Source organism: Anguilla rostrata, chromosome 5 (genome assembly GCF_018555375.3).
Source record: "Anguilla rostrata isolate EN2019 chromosome 5, ASM1855537v3, whole genome shotgun sequence".
In the NCBI taxonomy this organism is placed as follows: Eukaryota; Metazoa; Chordata; class Actinopteri; order Anguilliformes; family Anguillidae; genus Anguilla; species Anguilla rostrata.
This window is the reverse complement of record NC_057937.1, coordinates 40,663,776-40,679,714: the sequence shown is the minus strand read 5'-3', so window position 1 is coordinate 40,679,714 and position 15,939 is coordinate 40,663,776.

Here is a 15,939-nt window from a genome sequence, read left to right as displayed (position 1 = left end):
CAAAGCTGTGTATGTTAAGCACACCTGCACTGACCTCAGTGCCTGTGCATTCCACTGTCTCTCATGAAACCACACCACCAAAACATTTGCCTTTATCTGAAAAAGTGCATTTGGCTTTGGTCTTTTGTAGAATACAAAGTTTTGCTGCTAATTATGATAACATTGCATATGATATGCCCCTGTTTCTAGACAAAGGAAATACCTTCTGGACTCTGTAGCTTTGATATGTTTTACTTTGTACAATAGTTCATTGTACAAAATGTACCGTAATCTGAGCTTTGCCATTTAAGTTCTATTCATCACTCTATCCAACATGAAATTAGTGGTATTAATCTGAGTTTCAAATTTCACGAATGTCTTTGTTGTTACTATTAACTAAATCATGCATTGACTGAAAAGGTAACCATGCATTTTGAAGGTGCACATAGTACTGATATGAGCGATTTAGGCTGACTCTTCAGCAAAGGTTTGCAGAAAACTGAAATAGATAGCTCAACTGGTAGCCTCACTGTGGCTTTTGTGTTTGTTCACATGAGAATCAGTTTCTCAGTGAGTTGCTAACAAATCCTGCAAAAAATATTTGTTGGCTTATTCTCCCTTTGTTTCAGTGAGAATGGTATGTTTTTCCATACCCTTTGTCAAAAAGAAGTAGTGATACATCTGTTTTGAATAGTGTGGCATTTAGAGATAGGCTCATTACCTTTTTATATGTATCAACCACAGAACTGAACTGATGCAAACATTGTGCCATCTGATCTGGCACTCTCTTTTTGTTGTTTTTTTGTTTGTTGAAGAATTATTATTATTATAAATCACGTGATGTATAATGGCTGTATTTAAAATAGGTTACAGTTTTGAATTGTGCCAGCGTTCAGATGAATAAATTAGAACAGAAGAAATTGAAGCTGTTCACCATTAAAAAAAAAAAAATGTTTAGAAAATGGTCCCTAAACATAAGTTAGGGTAAATTAACGATAAATTAAACCAAGGTAGTTGGTCTGATGGGACTGGTACACTTTTGCCTTGTGTTGATAATTTATCTGTGTCAGTATTTTAAAACCTGATTATTAAGTCTTAGAAATGCAACTGAGGAAGTTGTTTAGTCATTTTAAATCAAAATCCATTGAAATTATCATGGGCTGACATAGTGAGTTTTTGATGCTGAAATTCCTGGTCTCATTAAAACATATTACCCATGTGTATCTACTCAATACTATTAATTACATCAGATAGAATTAGGTATGATGGTGGGATGGCTGTAAGGGACCTCATGAAGTTGTCAGTTCTCTACTGTCAGTTCAGTATCTCCATGGGAGAATTCATTTAAATGCACTTCTGGTTTTCTTCATTATTTTGGTTTTGTGTCTCCAAATATGAATATGTATAGGAATATCACTAACATTGTGGGAATACATAACAGTTATGTCTATCACTAATACCGCCTCTCTACAGCCCTTAAAATAGTTACTCTGCACACTCAAACTCTTTTGGCATTTCTGAAGTCTCTTTGGCTCTTTGGCATTTCTGAAGTCAGGTACTTTTAATCCCTTCCTGGGGACAGAGCACAGGTCATATTGAAATTGGATTGTTAATTTTATTATCCTCTTCCACAGGCACGCATTTTGACATTAGACATTTTGTGGCTAGCCAATGTCCCATATCCTTCAGGTTTCACAGGTCACTGATTTTAGAAATGCGGGCCGTCTACCCCTTCAAAACTGCCTGGCACTTCATTAACCAGCCTCTCATTTCCTTTCGGGAAAGAGCCTGTGCAATAAAGCCCCTGTCCTAAGAACAGTGTTTAGGGCGCATGAATACATTCAGTACCAGATGTAGCCATATGCCTTTCAAGCATATGTCAGATAATGAGCTTGTCATTTACAGCTTATTGGTGTCATACATTAGTTATTGAACCAGTCACTTCTGATTTACAGTTCAGGTTCATTTGTGATCATGGCTGTATCTCTTTGGGGTTGATGGACAGTTCTGCCCCAGTCACAAATTGCCCAGTTAAAGTCTGGGATACAAACTGGAGACTGGAATGATGTCTCCATAGATCTGTCAAGAGGTGGTGGGCAGTGTTGGAAAGTAGTTTAACCACATGAAGTGAAACTAGTAGTTTGTTTTTATTTTGCAGCAGTTTGCTGATAGTTTAATTCCATTTAAAATTGTGCAGCAGTTGTAGAAGTTAAATGCGTTTGTCGTTTTGAGGTGCAATGGACTACAGGAACTACCCACTACTTTTGGCCCTAAACTACATATATTTTTCCAAATCCATTTGACCAAATACCTAGCTCCCCTCTTTTTCTTCTAATCCTGATTGGTGAGAACCACTCTGCTCCAATAGTTGCCATCAGTCAACAGCCAATTGCCACTTATTGCTGATTCTCCCCATGTGCAAAGCGAAGGCATTGCTCACGTGCGCGTCATGTCTAGGGAACATGATGACAATTATTTTTGATAATTATTTTACTAAGTAGTTTGAACTATACTTTTTTTGGTCATTTTCACAAGCTACATTTCTCTATAGGGTGACTTGGCTGTAGTGTAACTACTTTGGATGTGAAGTAATTGGTAGCTTGTACAACTACACTTTCAGAGTAGTTTCTCCAGCACTGGTGGGGAGACAGTGATATAATGAAAGGGTTTGGATTTAGGGGATTTATACACCATGGGGCTTATTCCGACTTGAAATGTACCCATATTTTATGTTTCATTTACCAGAGTTTTTGTTGTACAAATTCCTGTGTTTTGGTGGGAATATATATTTCTGTGATTCCAACCATGGACTTAGTTATGCTCAGAAGTGTTCCAGTTTGCTGTGCCATTATGGGATTCTTTAAAGTGGACATTTGCAGCCACTAAGGTTTCTAGAGGGTTAACTCATCTGACAATAATCTATTGCCTATTTCATCCATAAATGCAAGGAAAGCTCGCAACACATACCTTTATTGTGCAAAACAGACAATGTTTAGATCCCTCTGGATCAATGATTTGATCCCGAGGGATTGAAATGTTGTCTGTTTTGCACAATAAAGGTAGGCCTATGAGCTGGAGCTCACAAGTGTTGTGAGTTTTACTTGCATACACCCCTCTGCTCAGCACCTAAATTAAGGTTTTGCATATTTCTTATATTTGTGTTAGACTATTATTTAATCCATTTGCACATTCGAAATGTGAAGTGGAGGGAGATAAACACCTTTTATAAGTGACTTGGAGCTTCATTACCGATTCACCCCTCATGTCAACATCCAAGCTTTCCACGGGGAGAGCCTACACAATGGCCTCCTATGATGGTCAAATAGAAAACAAATATTGGCTGTAAATCAATAATAAACAGAATAGTAAGGAGGTGCTTCTTCATTATTACTTTTCCAAATGGACTTACTGAAAAGAGTCACAAATGCGGACCTAAAAAAATATTCCAAAATATTTCTGCTTTACAGTGTCAACATATGTTGTTATTTTGCTGTGAATGTGCAGAAATGGTCTCTTAATTTCACAAATGCTTCAATTTAATTATTTTTCATAATTTACTTTTCATATGTGTTTAGAGGAGTCAGACGTACTAGAAATGCAGTGTAAGTTGAATTCTAGTTCTAGTTTTTTGTTCACCCATGGGTGTGTGCTTAACCTGAGCAAATTTTGGACTACAGTGCATACAAGCATGCACCTCCCATTATTGAAGAAAAGCATGTGCATTAAGCCAGTCTGAATACCTGCTTAGAAAATACATGTAACTTTGAACAAAAATGTTTATGCAGGTGCATATTTCTTCCAAGCCTGAATAGGACTCTATGTCTGGATGAGAGATTTAATGTTAATGGTTCAACTTTGTGTTTTAGAAATACAAAGTTACATACAACACGGCATCCGCAGAAGTGTTTCACACAGTGTATCTTTACAGTAGATTACCAGAAGTAAAATGATGCATAGAACTACTACTTATGCTGTAACTTAAATAATTACAATGTGTATCATCGAAAAGGCCTTGTTATTAACAGTTCCAGTTTTTGGGAATTACATTTTTGGTGATAACAATGATTGTAGCCATCAATGGCACAGTAATATCAAAGCCAAATTAATGTTAAGGCTAAGTAACAGGCTAAAATACAAACAATGAAAATGGAGCCTACCTATTTGATTCTAATTCTCCCTGTAGCTTTCCACTGCATGATTAATTAATCCACCGATCATGTGTCTGACAAAGATTTAGTTAAGTTTGAATGTGTTGCCTGTAGCCTGCTGAAATATATGGATGTCACAGCACTGGTGGTCCTAGATCAGTCTAATGGGTGGTCGATATGCAACATGTGGTAAACATTTGCAAATCACTAGCAGTCATTCTTGAATTTCAGGGATATTTGTAATAGATAGTCAAATTGTTTATTTTCTCCTCTGAAACATATTTTTATTGTTATTTTGAAATACATACTATTGTGATAAGTTTAAGTGTTAGCATGTATCTTAATTGTAGGCTATATCTTCTTTTAGTTGCAAAATATTAACTTGCATCTTTATATGGGCATACGGCTGGGGGTGCCACTGACATACGTTATAACTTCATTTTGCACTCTGCTCATTTATCTTATACATTTATGTACTCCTCTCCAAAGTGTTTTGCAATGCCAAACTAAATATACATTAATCTATGGTTCTAAAGCCATTTCATTGTATCTCACAGAATAAAGGAGGGCAGTGACCCATATGTACGACTTCTTCCATGGGTAATGATACTATAATAGATGAGCTCTGTAGGGAAAATTAGAGGGCATTTAGCATTTGCAAAAGAAATGAAAGAAGCCTTTGCACTGATACTAGTATTTTCTCTGGCTATTAATGCGTGGAATAACTTGCAAGGACTCAACTGAGTCTTGGCAAGCTATTCCATGCATTAAGAGCAGGGAAGAAGAACTACCTAGTATCAGTGCAAAGGTATCTTTATACTTAAAGCCTGGGGTTCTCTGGATTGTTCAAAACCAGTTTTTTTTCTTTGAATTATGGCCCTATGCTTACTTAGCCTTGATAAAAACACTGTGTGACAACCACAGAAAAGAGAAACATGCATTCAACTTGTACATCCATACACTTCACATTTTCAGTTCAGAGAATCATTTGCAAATTGTTTGAAACTGAGTTAGAGGCACTTATTTGAAGTGACTATCCATCAAGGAGGAAGTGCGGCGGAGTGAGACAGACCATTATTGAGAGGGAAACCCGCATGCTCTTTATTTTCATAATATTTGTTTATCAATATCTTTCTTCAATATGCACTATTTTTTACCATGGGAGAAAGAGCAATAAAGCATGCCATATACCAGTCCAGTAAAAATGTTCTCTGGTGGAACATATGATTTATTGCTTATGGCACTGGTAAGAGAAATGTTTTCACAAGACAAAAAGCTACAGTCATCCGTGGTTACAAAAAAGTAAACTACACCTGCAATGCTTGGGGCATGCTTTTACAAAGAAAGTTTGTATAGAAGCTCTTACAGTGAGCTCAAGTAAGACATTGCTCATAATTGCAGCATACAGACTCATAAAAAGCCATGGTAAATATGTATTACACAGTTGTTTTAACCAGAATGAAGAAATCACAGTTGCCTTACTGATGACAGCAGGAGGGTGATGACAAACATGAAAGAGAAAGGTGATTCATTTTCACAGTTGACATGTTCCAGTATTAGCATTATCTTGAAAAGTATATGTTTGCATATGAGCTTTAAAAATTGGTTATTGTTTCAATAAATATATAGGAACTCAGTTTCTTTTTATTACTAGGGAGCAAACAACACTCTACAAGACCTCAGCTAATGATGATTATTATGCTTACGATAGCCAATGCATAATCATGTGGAATATTATTGTACAATTATCTACACATGGGTGTGCCCCTCAACAATCTTAATACATTATACATAAAAATCTACATGTTACTTTAAGATTAATTAGCAAAATGTCTTTCTTCTTCATCAGTAATGATACCTCACTGTCCAGTACTCTTCATCAAACGAAACGTTGGTCTCTTCTTGTGCCATGTGAATATTTTTAATGATGTTAATGACGATAAAGACGCTTTATCAGCGTTAATGGCTCTATTCCCAAGCAGTTAGGTTAGGTTGTATCTGCTCAAGGACACTTACCGCCAGCGGTTTGAACCCACCCGACTGCAACACGGTCTTACCTCGATATCCCACGGTCTGCGAAATCTGCCACTCACAATGGGTATAATGGTCTGAATTACCGCAGAATTACCGCAGTTTCTGCAATGTGGGAAAGTCTTTTTGCACCCCTACAAAACCCAGACTGGATGTATTTTAAATGCATTCTTATCATCTTTGATACTGAAAGCCTTCACCAAAGGATAAGATGAAATTGTGTGGTCACGTGCGGTACCGTGGTTGTGCATATGATAGGCTCATCTGGATGCCCTATAAATTGGGGTTCAATGTTGGAGTTGATTTACAAAAGTAAATAACTAACAGACATAAAACAATACTTCAGGTTAAACATCCTGAGATCCAAAGTGTTCATGAGATATTCAATATGAGTACAGAATTGTCTTATCTTAGCTTGATCAATTCTGCCAGTAAAAACGACTATTGGGAACATTTAGTAAATTTAAACAAGATGTAAACAGTACAGCTCAAGACCTTAGTTCAGCACTAGTGGTAGTTTGATGAGTCTGAGACTGCACATCTGAGGGAGGCAAGAGCAGAAGAGCTGGAATCACTAATCTGAAGGGTGACACCAGTGCCAAATTACCAACGTTAAAGAAAATGCATAAAAGATGACTAAAACAGTAACGCTGCTTAGAAAGCACCCTGAGGAAAAAAATGAACTATACAGTCCTATTCATAAAAAGATCTATAAAGGGTCAAAACATTATGTCACATGCAAGCCTAAAAAAACAGCGCCTCTGCAAAAGTAACAAAAGCTAAGCTAAGCTACTGTTTCAATAAATCTTTCCTCACTTTGCTTAAGGGTGAAATGTGTGATACTCTCCAACTGCACATTTGGCAGACAGTGCAGAAGCTGTCTGCCCATGAGAAATGTAAGAGCATATTTCGAAGGAAAAACAGCAGAACAGTGCAGTCTTAAGTGTGGTTCGGGCAATGCGTCTCTGAATATTCCGATATCACATCTTTTAAATGTGAAGAACTTTATTTTCTTGAATAACATGGCCTGATACCTCAAATACCAGAAATAATTTCTTTAGGAAAACAAGTTCAAGACCAGTTTTGTCCTAAATTTGAGTCTTCTCAGAATTTCACAAGTATTACTATATAACTACTTGTCTATTTCTTCAATTTAATTCTGTGCACCTTATTTGTAGTCCAAATGAAATTTTCCGATTTATCTGCATGGTTTCCTATTTTTCTTTTTGGAAACTGGCAAGAAAAAACCTTTTCCATTTAAGTGTATTGAGAAATGACCAAAATGATCTTCAAATTAAATAACCACTACCATGTCCTGTGTGGGTGTGTTCACCAAAGAAATGTATGCGAAAAAACACAAACAAAAAAAAAAAACAACTGACTGCGGGTATTACCATTGGGTGGGAACACCAAGATACGCGAAGGAAAACAAATACAGGATATCCAAAGGGGAGGCTGCCACATAGGCATGATAGGGTCATGTGAATAGAAGCTGGACAGGCCTGGCTGCCTGTAACATTAAAAGCTAGTGATTGCATTTGTTGGGAAATTTTTTGATGTCTCACAAGTGATATCAAACAGTGTCTGGTGTTGTCGGCATGGAACTGTGAATGAAAGACATCGCCAGAAAAAGGGAGTAGTAGATAGAAGTGAATAATACTGGATTGTGATGTCCTTTAATTAATTTTAATTTAAAGACTACAAAGGTGAGCAGCCATACATTGAGTACAAATTGCATTCTGTTTAATACAACTGGTTCTGGCACAGAGATGTTTCCATTTCTTTTTAAGTCATTACATATAATTTATAAAAAACTCAAATAAGAAAAAAGTTCAAACCTAGAATTGATGTGAAATGTGTCATAGCTAAAGTCTACACCATAAGGTCTGTTCTATGGTAAAGATTGTGGTCTGAAAAAAATAATTTGCATTAAATACTGTCCTCCTGGATAAAAATGACTTGAAATTAATTTTTTCTGTATCAGATTATATTATAGTGTTACACTATGACGCATCACAATATATTTAACTTTAGGCTTATGCTGTCCCATTTATTGAAGTACAAATCTTGGCATTACAGCAAGTCCTCTTATGCAAAAGCATTGCTTGTACCTAGAGGAAGACATTCCAGACAAATCTATAAGTTTACAAAGGGGTTATGTAAACACAAAAGGGCATATATAAAATTTTAAATAATAGACTGTATAACTACAGGTCGAAATCCCTGTGAAATGATTTACACCCTTGATAAAAATGAACTCCATACAGTATCTTTCAGAACCTGTTATATCCTTCAATCTGAACTTGTAAACAGCCTTCTTCAATTAAATCAATTGAGTTCAAGTCTTTAGATGGTCAGTGCAAAACAATTTTGTGCTCAGTTAACTATTTTATGGTATGCTTGAGATCATTGGTTAAATGAAAGATCCGTTCACTGCCAAGTTTTAACTTTAGTTTTTTGGCAAAAAAGTCTTGGTACTTGCTGGAGTTTGCAATTCCAAGAGCCCCAGGATCAGTAGACACAAAACAACCCCACAACATCAAAGATTGCCCTCAGTAGGTCACCGTAGGTATGATGCCCTTTTTGACATAAGTGTCCTTCTTCTGATGCCAAGCCAACTGCTGGTGTACATTGCCAAAAAGCTAAATCTCTCATTTACATTTGGCATTTAGCTGACATTCATTTAACCATTAGCCATTTTTGTTGTTTCCCCAATACCCTTCAAATAATTTTAATGTCTTAGAAGTGGTGCCTAATATGATTATGATGATGGTCATCATCATCATGGTTTGTTGGGGCCTGAGATTCTGATGTGGTAAATTTATATTCAGTAATGTGAGATGTACTCAGTCAGTTTGGTTCACCAGTTATTAATAGCAGACAGATAGGACCTGGACCAGTCCAGTACAGTATCTTCATGACCACCCCAAGTTTATAGCTGATCCTTTAAGATCGCATGATCGATAGTATCAGATGCCAATAAAGATGCCCTCTTTAGTCTGCATTCATGTTAATTGTTTTTGGTTAATTGTTGTTTTTGTTGAAATACTCCGTTGTGTAATGGATTTTTTATCTAGTACATCTCAAAAAAGGACCAGAAGCAGACAATCTTAGTTCAAAATAACTTCTATTTGACCTTTCTGAACACAAATCTTTTTGACCACTGGAACTTTAACAGGCCATAAATCAGAAACAATTTCTTTGAGAATGTAAACAAATATGAGACTGTGCAGAATGCATTCTGAAAAAAGGACACAGAACCACAAATGTACCTCTCAGAAATTTCAAATGTTGCAGGCCCAGAGGTACTCTAAATTGTACACTCTTGCTTATTCCATGTTCCATGATCTGTCCAAATAAAGAAAAAAGTGGGATAGGACAGAAAGCTAAGCAAGACTCTGACACTGCTGGTGCCATAGCAGGGCAAGCCTGATTATCTTGGTTTGGCCCACATACCCAGTACGCACTAATGATTTCCCATATAAAACAATGCTCCATTTTAAACCATTTTAAAGTGGTTGTATTTTAAAATGTGTTCATCTCTTTACTTGGCAACTTAGTACTTGTCACATTAGCTGGAATGAAATGTATTCGATTATAATATTTAAAGGCTCTTCAGCATCTGACCAATCAGTGAGGACCTCTCTAAAGTATTTAGGGAGAGAGGGTTACATGGCGAGTAAACTCCCAGCACACCTGAATATTTCTTTGTACATGTTAAAAGCATTAGAGGCAATGAAATGTCATTATTTAAATGAAAACAATTATTTACTTAGGGCATCCTGTGAGTTTAAAAGGAAATTGAATAAGCGGGTTAAAGTGCTTCCAGATTTTTCCGGCAGAGCCTTAAATCACGCTGGACTGCCGGGTTGCAGAGGGATTGAAAGGACCTGTTTCCATGGGCTGCGGTTCTTCAGTTTACACTGGCAAAAAACAGTTCCCCTCTCCTCGAGACAAATTTGTGGGTGCACGCAGGAGACACTGTTCTGATGGTGGTTACAGCAGTGAGACTTGACTGATGCAGATTTCTTCCAGGCACCACAATCTATGGTGTAGCAATGATTTGGGGGTTGTCCAACAGTCCATGTGATATATCCCATAAAGCAATGGATTCTTAGCCTATCCACAGTCACTTTTCATGATCATATCAGGATTCCGGTCATAGCAATTATACTGCGTGCAATTCAAAAGGGCAGTTTAGTGCCATATACAATCAACCAATATAAAAATGGAATGTCCTGTTGAATGTTATGCTTCCGAGTTGCACAGGAGAAAATAGATTTTTTTGAAGCCATCAAAGTAAATGAGACACATTGAAACGCTGCCAGAGTTCTGTTTTTTATGGTGAACAAAAGTTATTTGTTGATTTTATTTTGATGGTCATTATGTCTTATGACTGGATTTCCATAGATGTTATTCTATATTGAATGTATACATTTTTCTCAATGGTTTTGTTGATAGCTTGCAAGGCTCACCATTACTTTTGATCTTTCAAATGTGGGTGACTTCATATTTGTCTGTATTGTAGGCAAACCTAATATGTATTTGTACAAAATCACTCAAGTGAGAGGCATTTAATTTAGTTTGCAAATTCATTTAATCTATATTAATAACCTGTGTAGTACACTGAATAGTATTTTTTATCTATGCAAAAAAAAAAAAATGTATTGGCAAAAACAATAGAAACAGATGTAGTATTATAGTATCAAGTACCAAATAGTGGCAATTTATATTATTCTGATATGTATGCATGTGGTTAGTAATTTGATTCAATAAATAATGAAGTATAGTATATAAAAATAAACATAATAAAAATAGAGGTTTTACAAAAGTTTAGGGGCCAACAACTATTTGATGTGGTATATTTAGATTAACTGAAGTGTTAATATTGTGAAGTACACAGACACTTAAAAAAAATAAAAATAAATAAATAAATAAATATATATATATATATACACACACACACACACACACACTGCCGTTGTACCCTTGAGCAAGGCACTTAACCTGCATTGCTTCAGTATATATCCAGCTGTATAAATGTTATGCAAGTTGCCCTGGATAAGAGCGTCTGCTAAATGCCTGTAATGTAATGTAATGTCAAAGTAATGGGGCTGTGGCCAGTCCACCTATGGTATTGGTTCAAGTCATTTTCCAGGTTTTTGTTTGCATAAAGATGGGATCTTCCATGTTCATTGAGAGCCAAATATATTTCTCTGAATTGGTTTTTTCTACTTGAATGGATTCATTTTCACAATTGATTTCTCAGAGAATATTACTGTTGGAATACTTTCAAAGTATTTTGAGGAAAAATGTTTCAGACAAGGGGAAAAAATTCCTACTTGGAATTGTGCACTGTATTTCTTTTTCCTCCTCATTTGGAATGCCCTATCATGGGCCTTTCCCATTATTCCAATGTCTTCCATCACGTCAAGCGAGTGCAGAGTAAGATGCATGTGCTCCAAACCATACTCACAAATACACACATGCCTCCACTTACTCACTACCTAATACATTTACCAAAACAAATTATTTTCTTAGTTTATACATTATGTATGTATTATACATAACCCCCTTATGTATGAATGTATGTAATACAAAACAGAACTTACTCTTATGTTGCTCTGTGATTCAAAGTCTGTAGACTTTAAAAGGTATTGATTTTCAGATCAATATGTGTCTGGTCTAAATTGTGTGTTTATGAGCCTCTTTAATTTTGTTCAACAAGGAGGTTAGTCGGAGAATGTCTGAACTTCCTTTTTTGACTATTCCTGCCATGACCCCCAGAGTCCAATGTATCACCCCAGTTCTATGGCTCTAACTGTAAATCATTAAGTTCCATGTAATCCAGAATCTCCGCTGTAGATAAACAACGGGACAAGACTTTTGGGGTCCTGCCAGCAGACAGTCATGCTGTGCAAATTATGGACAATTTTATTACAATGAAAGCAACCATGGAGGAAACCAAAATGAGATGTCAAGCTATTTAGGGGGGCGGTCCCCTAGTGGCCAGAGATGAAATTGTACCAGCTGGAAGCCAAAGGCAAAAGTAGATAAGCTGCTTTGTTTGTGGCAGCATCGGGTCCTATTAAAGCACAACTATCTTTCTGTGCATGCTTCAATAATATTTCTGCAAGGACATTATCAGAGAATTTTTACTTGCAAGGTGTCAAATTTCAATGATAAACCATTTGTCTGGGAATTCACAAGAACCTGTACTGTAGTTATTAGTCTCATGGTAAATCACCATTTGAAAGGTTTTCTCAATGCGATATTAATGCACTGGCCTCATGTTTGATAACCATTTTCTTACATTTGCTGTAGAGTGTTTTATTGCTTGCGAAGTAACAGATTAATTTTTGCAGTCAGATAAAAAGTGAATGACATCATGGTGCATGCATGCACTCACTTTAAAGCAGATGGATAATGTAATGCCAAGCCTCAGGAGTTTACTGGATAAATACTGAAATTAATAAATCACTTGAAATGATGTGGTAAGCTCTATATTTAAATAGTTTTTACACATTAAAGGACTTATTGTCAATGTGTTCTCGAATGCTTTGTGTGTTTTCCTGAATTGCGATTGTTATAGTAAGCCAGCACCATCAGCATGTCTCCAGAACCACCAGAATCCTTAATGCTACGAACATAATTACTGAGACTGAGCCTCAGATTTAATCTAAGCACAAGGTGTTCTATCTTTACACACCTTCTATGACTTTTCTTTCACACAACATGTAGAGTTTTCCTTAAATAACCAAAAATGAAAAATAAATAAAATAAATGGTTACACAGTACATATGAAGCACCTACATGAATTGTTCAATTGGAGTTAATGAAAAGCAATTTGTGGTTACATTAAATATGGGCTAAAGAGTTAAATCAGAAATACCAATAGAAACACCAGCATTATGATTGCCAGTTACAAAAAAATAACAGTTTCTTGTCATGGAGTGCTAGGTAACCCACGTAAGTAATTGGTTTATAATGAATGATTGCCTGGAAGATATGTTTTCAAATAAATCTTAGCCTGTAAGAAAATATTCAGCTCAGAATATCAAAGCACAATGTATTTTCTGTGCACCTAGCTTAGACTATGGTGTGTGCTACTGGTTATGCTATAACAGATTTCTTTTTAAAGACTCAGTTGGCCCTGAGGCTGCAGGGGATATGAGTCATGGAAGTCCTACGAGTTTTCTTTCATCAAGCATTTTTCACGTCATTAAGTTTCAAAGACAGCAATGACCAGGTGCTGTGTATGTTTTTTTTTTTTTTTCTATGCTGGAAATAAAGACAAATGTTTTCAGCTGTGTATAGTATTCAGTTAAAGTCCATGAAAAGATTATTTGCACACTGCCAAGATATTTGACTTGTTAATGCCCAAAACAATTCCTCAGCATATGGCTGGACATTTTGTCAAAATTAAGCTGTTAATCTTTTAGCTGTGTTCTGCTTATGAACAAAGCTGTCATCACAACTCAAGTCTTTTCAGAAACCCCTTTGTAAAAATGTATAACCCAGAAGTAAAAGAACATGCATTCATTGATTTAATTCTTGATCTACACACTGTGAGTATGGAAGTGTGCATCAATGGTTTCTTAATTATATTAATGCTGGTCTTTGTTTATCAGCAAGTTATCAAAATATCCATCACAATGTCAATGCCTTGAATCAATATCTGTCAATTAGGGCTGTCAAAAAATATTCGAAGTTCGAAAACTATTCGAAAATTTTTTTTTTTTTTTTGTAAGTTCGAACCTAAATTTGAGCATTCGAATATTACATGAATATACAGGCTTTCATTTCATGCGGCGATTCATGTTCATGCACGCAAAGTTCATTTCCTGTGCTAACGTTACTTCCTGCCCTGGACCCCAGGCAAGTGGATCGTCTGGTTTTCCTTGCCAATAACCTCCGGTGATACTTTCAGCTCCATGGGCACCTAACGTTGCTGGTCAGCTAGCCTCGCGAGCCAGTCTCTTTTTTTACTTCGTTCAACAGATCTGGTCAGCTAACAATTTAGGCTAAATAATGTTCCCATGGCAGGCTATGTTTCCTTTTTATTCTGAAGATTTTGATAAAATTGGATGATGAAAGAAGTTAAACAAACTAAACAGAGTAAGTAATTTATGTTGTTTTAGGCTACAGGTATTAGCCGTTTGAATAGTTTTTGTGTTAAGAAATAAACAGGGATTCCTATAAACAATCATTTCCCTATTATTGTGAGTAATAAATGTCGAGTTGTGGCAAATTACATCCATGAGAAAGTGCTTTATTAATTTGCGCATTAGGCTATAGAAACTGCAGGGGCTCATTTAGAAAATGAACTTGCATACGCGAAGTGAAGACCTGACGTGATGCCACAACCGTTTCCACAGTCAAATCGAGTCATGTTGAAATTTTATAAATCACTACTTTGACGTGATTTTCTACGTACGCGCCACAAAGTTGATCTAAAATACGTCTTATAAATGAGGCCCCAGATGTAGTAACCTAGTATGAAAGTTCACCGATGTCCTCTATTCTACTGCCCGCTTGTGGAAAATAACACGCAGGCCAGTTTGGAGGGAGCGTCACGTGCATATTGCGCCCGACAATAAGCAGCTTATTTTTGTGAATTATAGGCAAATGATATTCTAATATATTCGAACTCTTAACTAATTACAAAAGCTAATATTCGAACTCAATTTCATGGCACTTTTGACAGCCTTACTGTCAATGCACACTTGACAGACGACGCCACTCCGCCTGTATTAAAACCCACAGCAGAGCAGTCCTGGAACAGGTAAGATTGTGTGATGGCCTGATCTGGTATTTTTCCATGCATCCTTTAGAATCCAGGAGTGTTGGGATACAGGGTGAGGCCCAACTTGGGTGTCCAGGGACAGGAGATCCTGTACAGTCAGGGGAGCAAGCAAGCAAACAGGGAGGGTGGACACACATTAGTTTTCTTGTACGTTTTCTCTTCCTCAATCAACTGCTTTCACTTAAAGGGGTACCGCAGATTCAGTAAAAGCATGATCCCCGTGTATCGGCTAGGATGTTGATTTTAATAAAGATGTGCCTATATGGAAAATGACTACCGCAGAAAGGCATTTCTTGGGAAAACATCAAACCATCTATGCTTCTATCGCTTCTTGTCAGTATCACTGTCATTAAATGGTCAGTTACTGTGATATTTCAAGCGCTGTATTTTTGTAAATAATGTTGTAGTCCCTTCCCTTGACTTAATGCATGAGTTCGCCTCTTGTATGAATCTTTCACCAAGGTGAGAAGTGTATACTTAGAAATATTTGTTTGTGTCATCAGACAGAAAATATTTCTCTGGATTGTGGACACAATCTGGACTGATACAGTCATTAACATTTAGACGTAATAATTCCATTCCAGAATGCCGCAGGAAAGAGAAATGAGAAATATTGTGAGGCGTTAATAAATGTTAAATCTGTTTAGCATGTGTCTGTGTGTGGGGGTTGATACGGGAGGTTTCAGTGCTGTGCCACGATCCATCAGAAAGCAATTATTTGCAGGCCCTGCCTTGTAGCTCCACTCAAAAAAGATTTATTATCTCCAAGGTGTACATTTGCATGGTCCACGGTGGAAAATGGCCTGTAAAGACTATAGCAGGTGCATGACAAATGGATTGGAAACTTTTAAATAGCAATCCAATACAACCCTTTTATAAAATCAAATTGGGGTGCTATATACAGAGACACTTGGCTAATTTTTCATAAATGGGGTGTGTAATAGTCAAAACATTTTCTCATCAGAATAATAATTG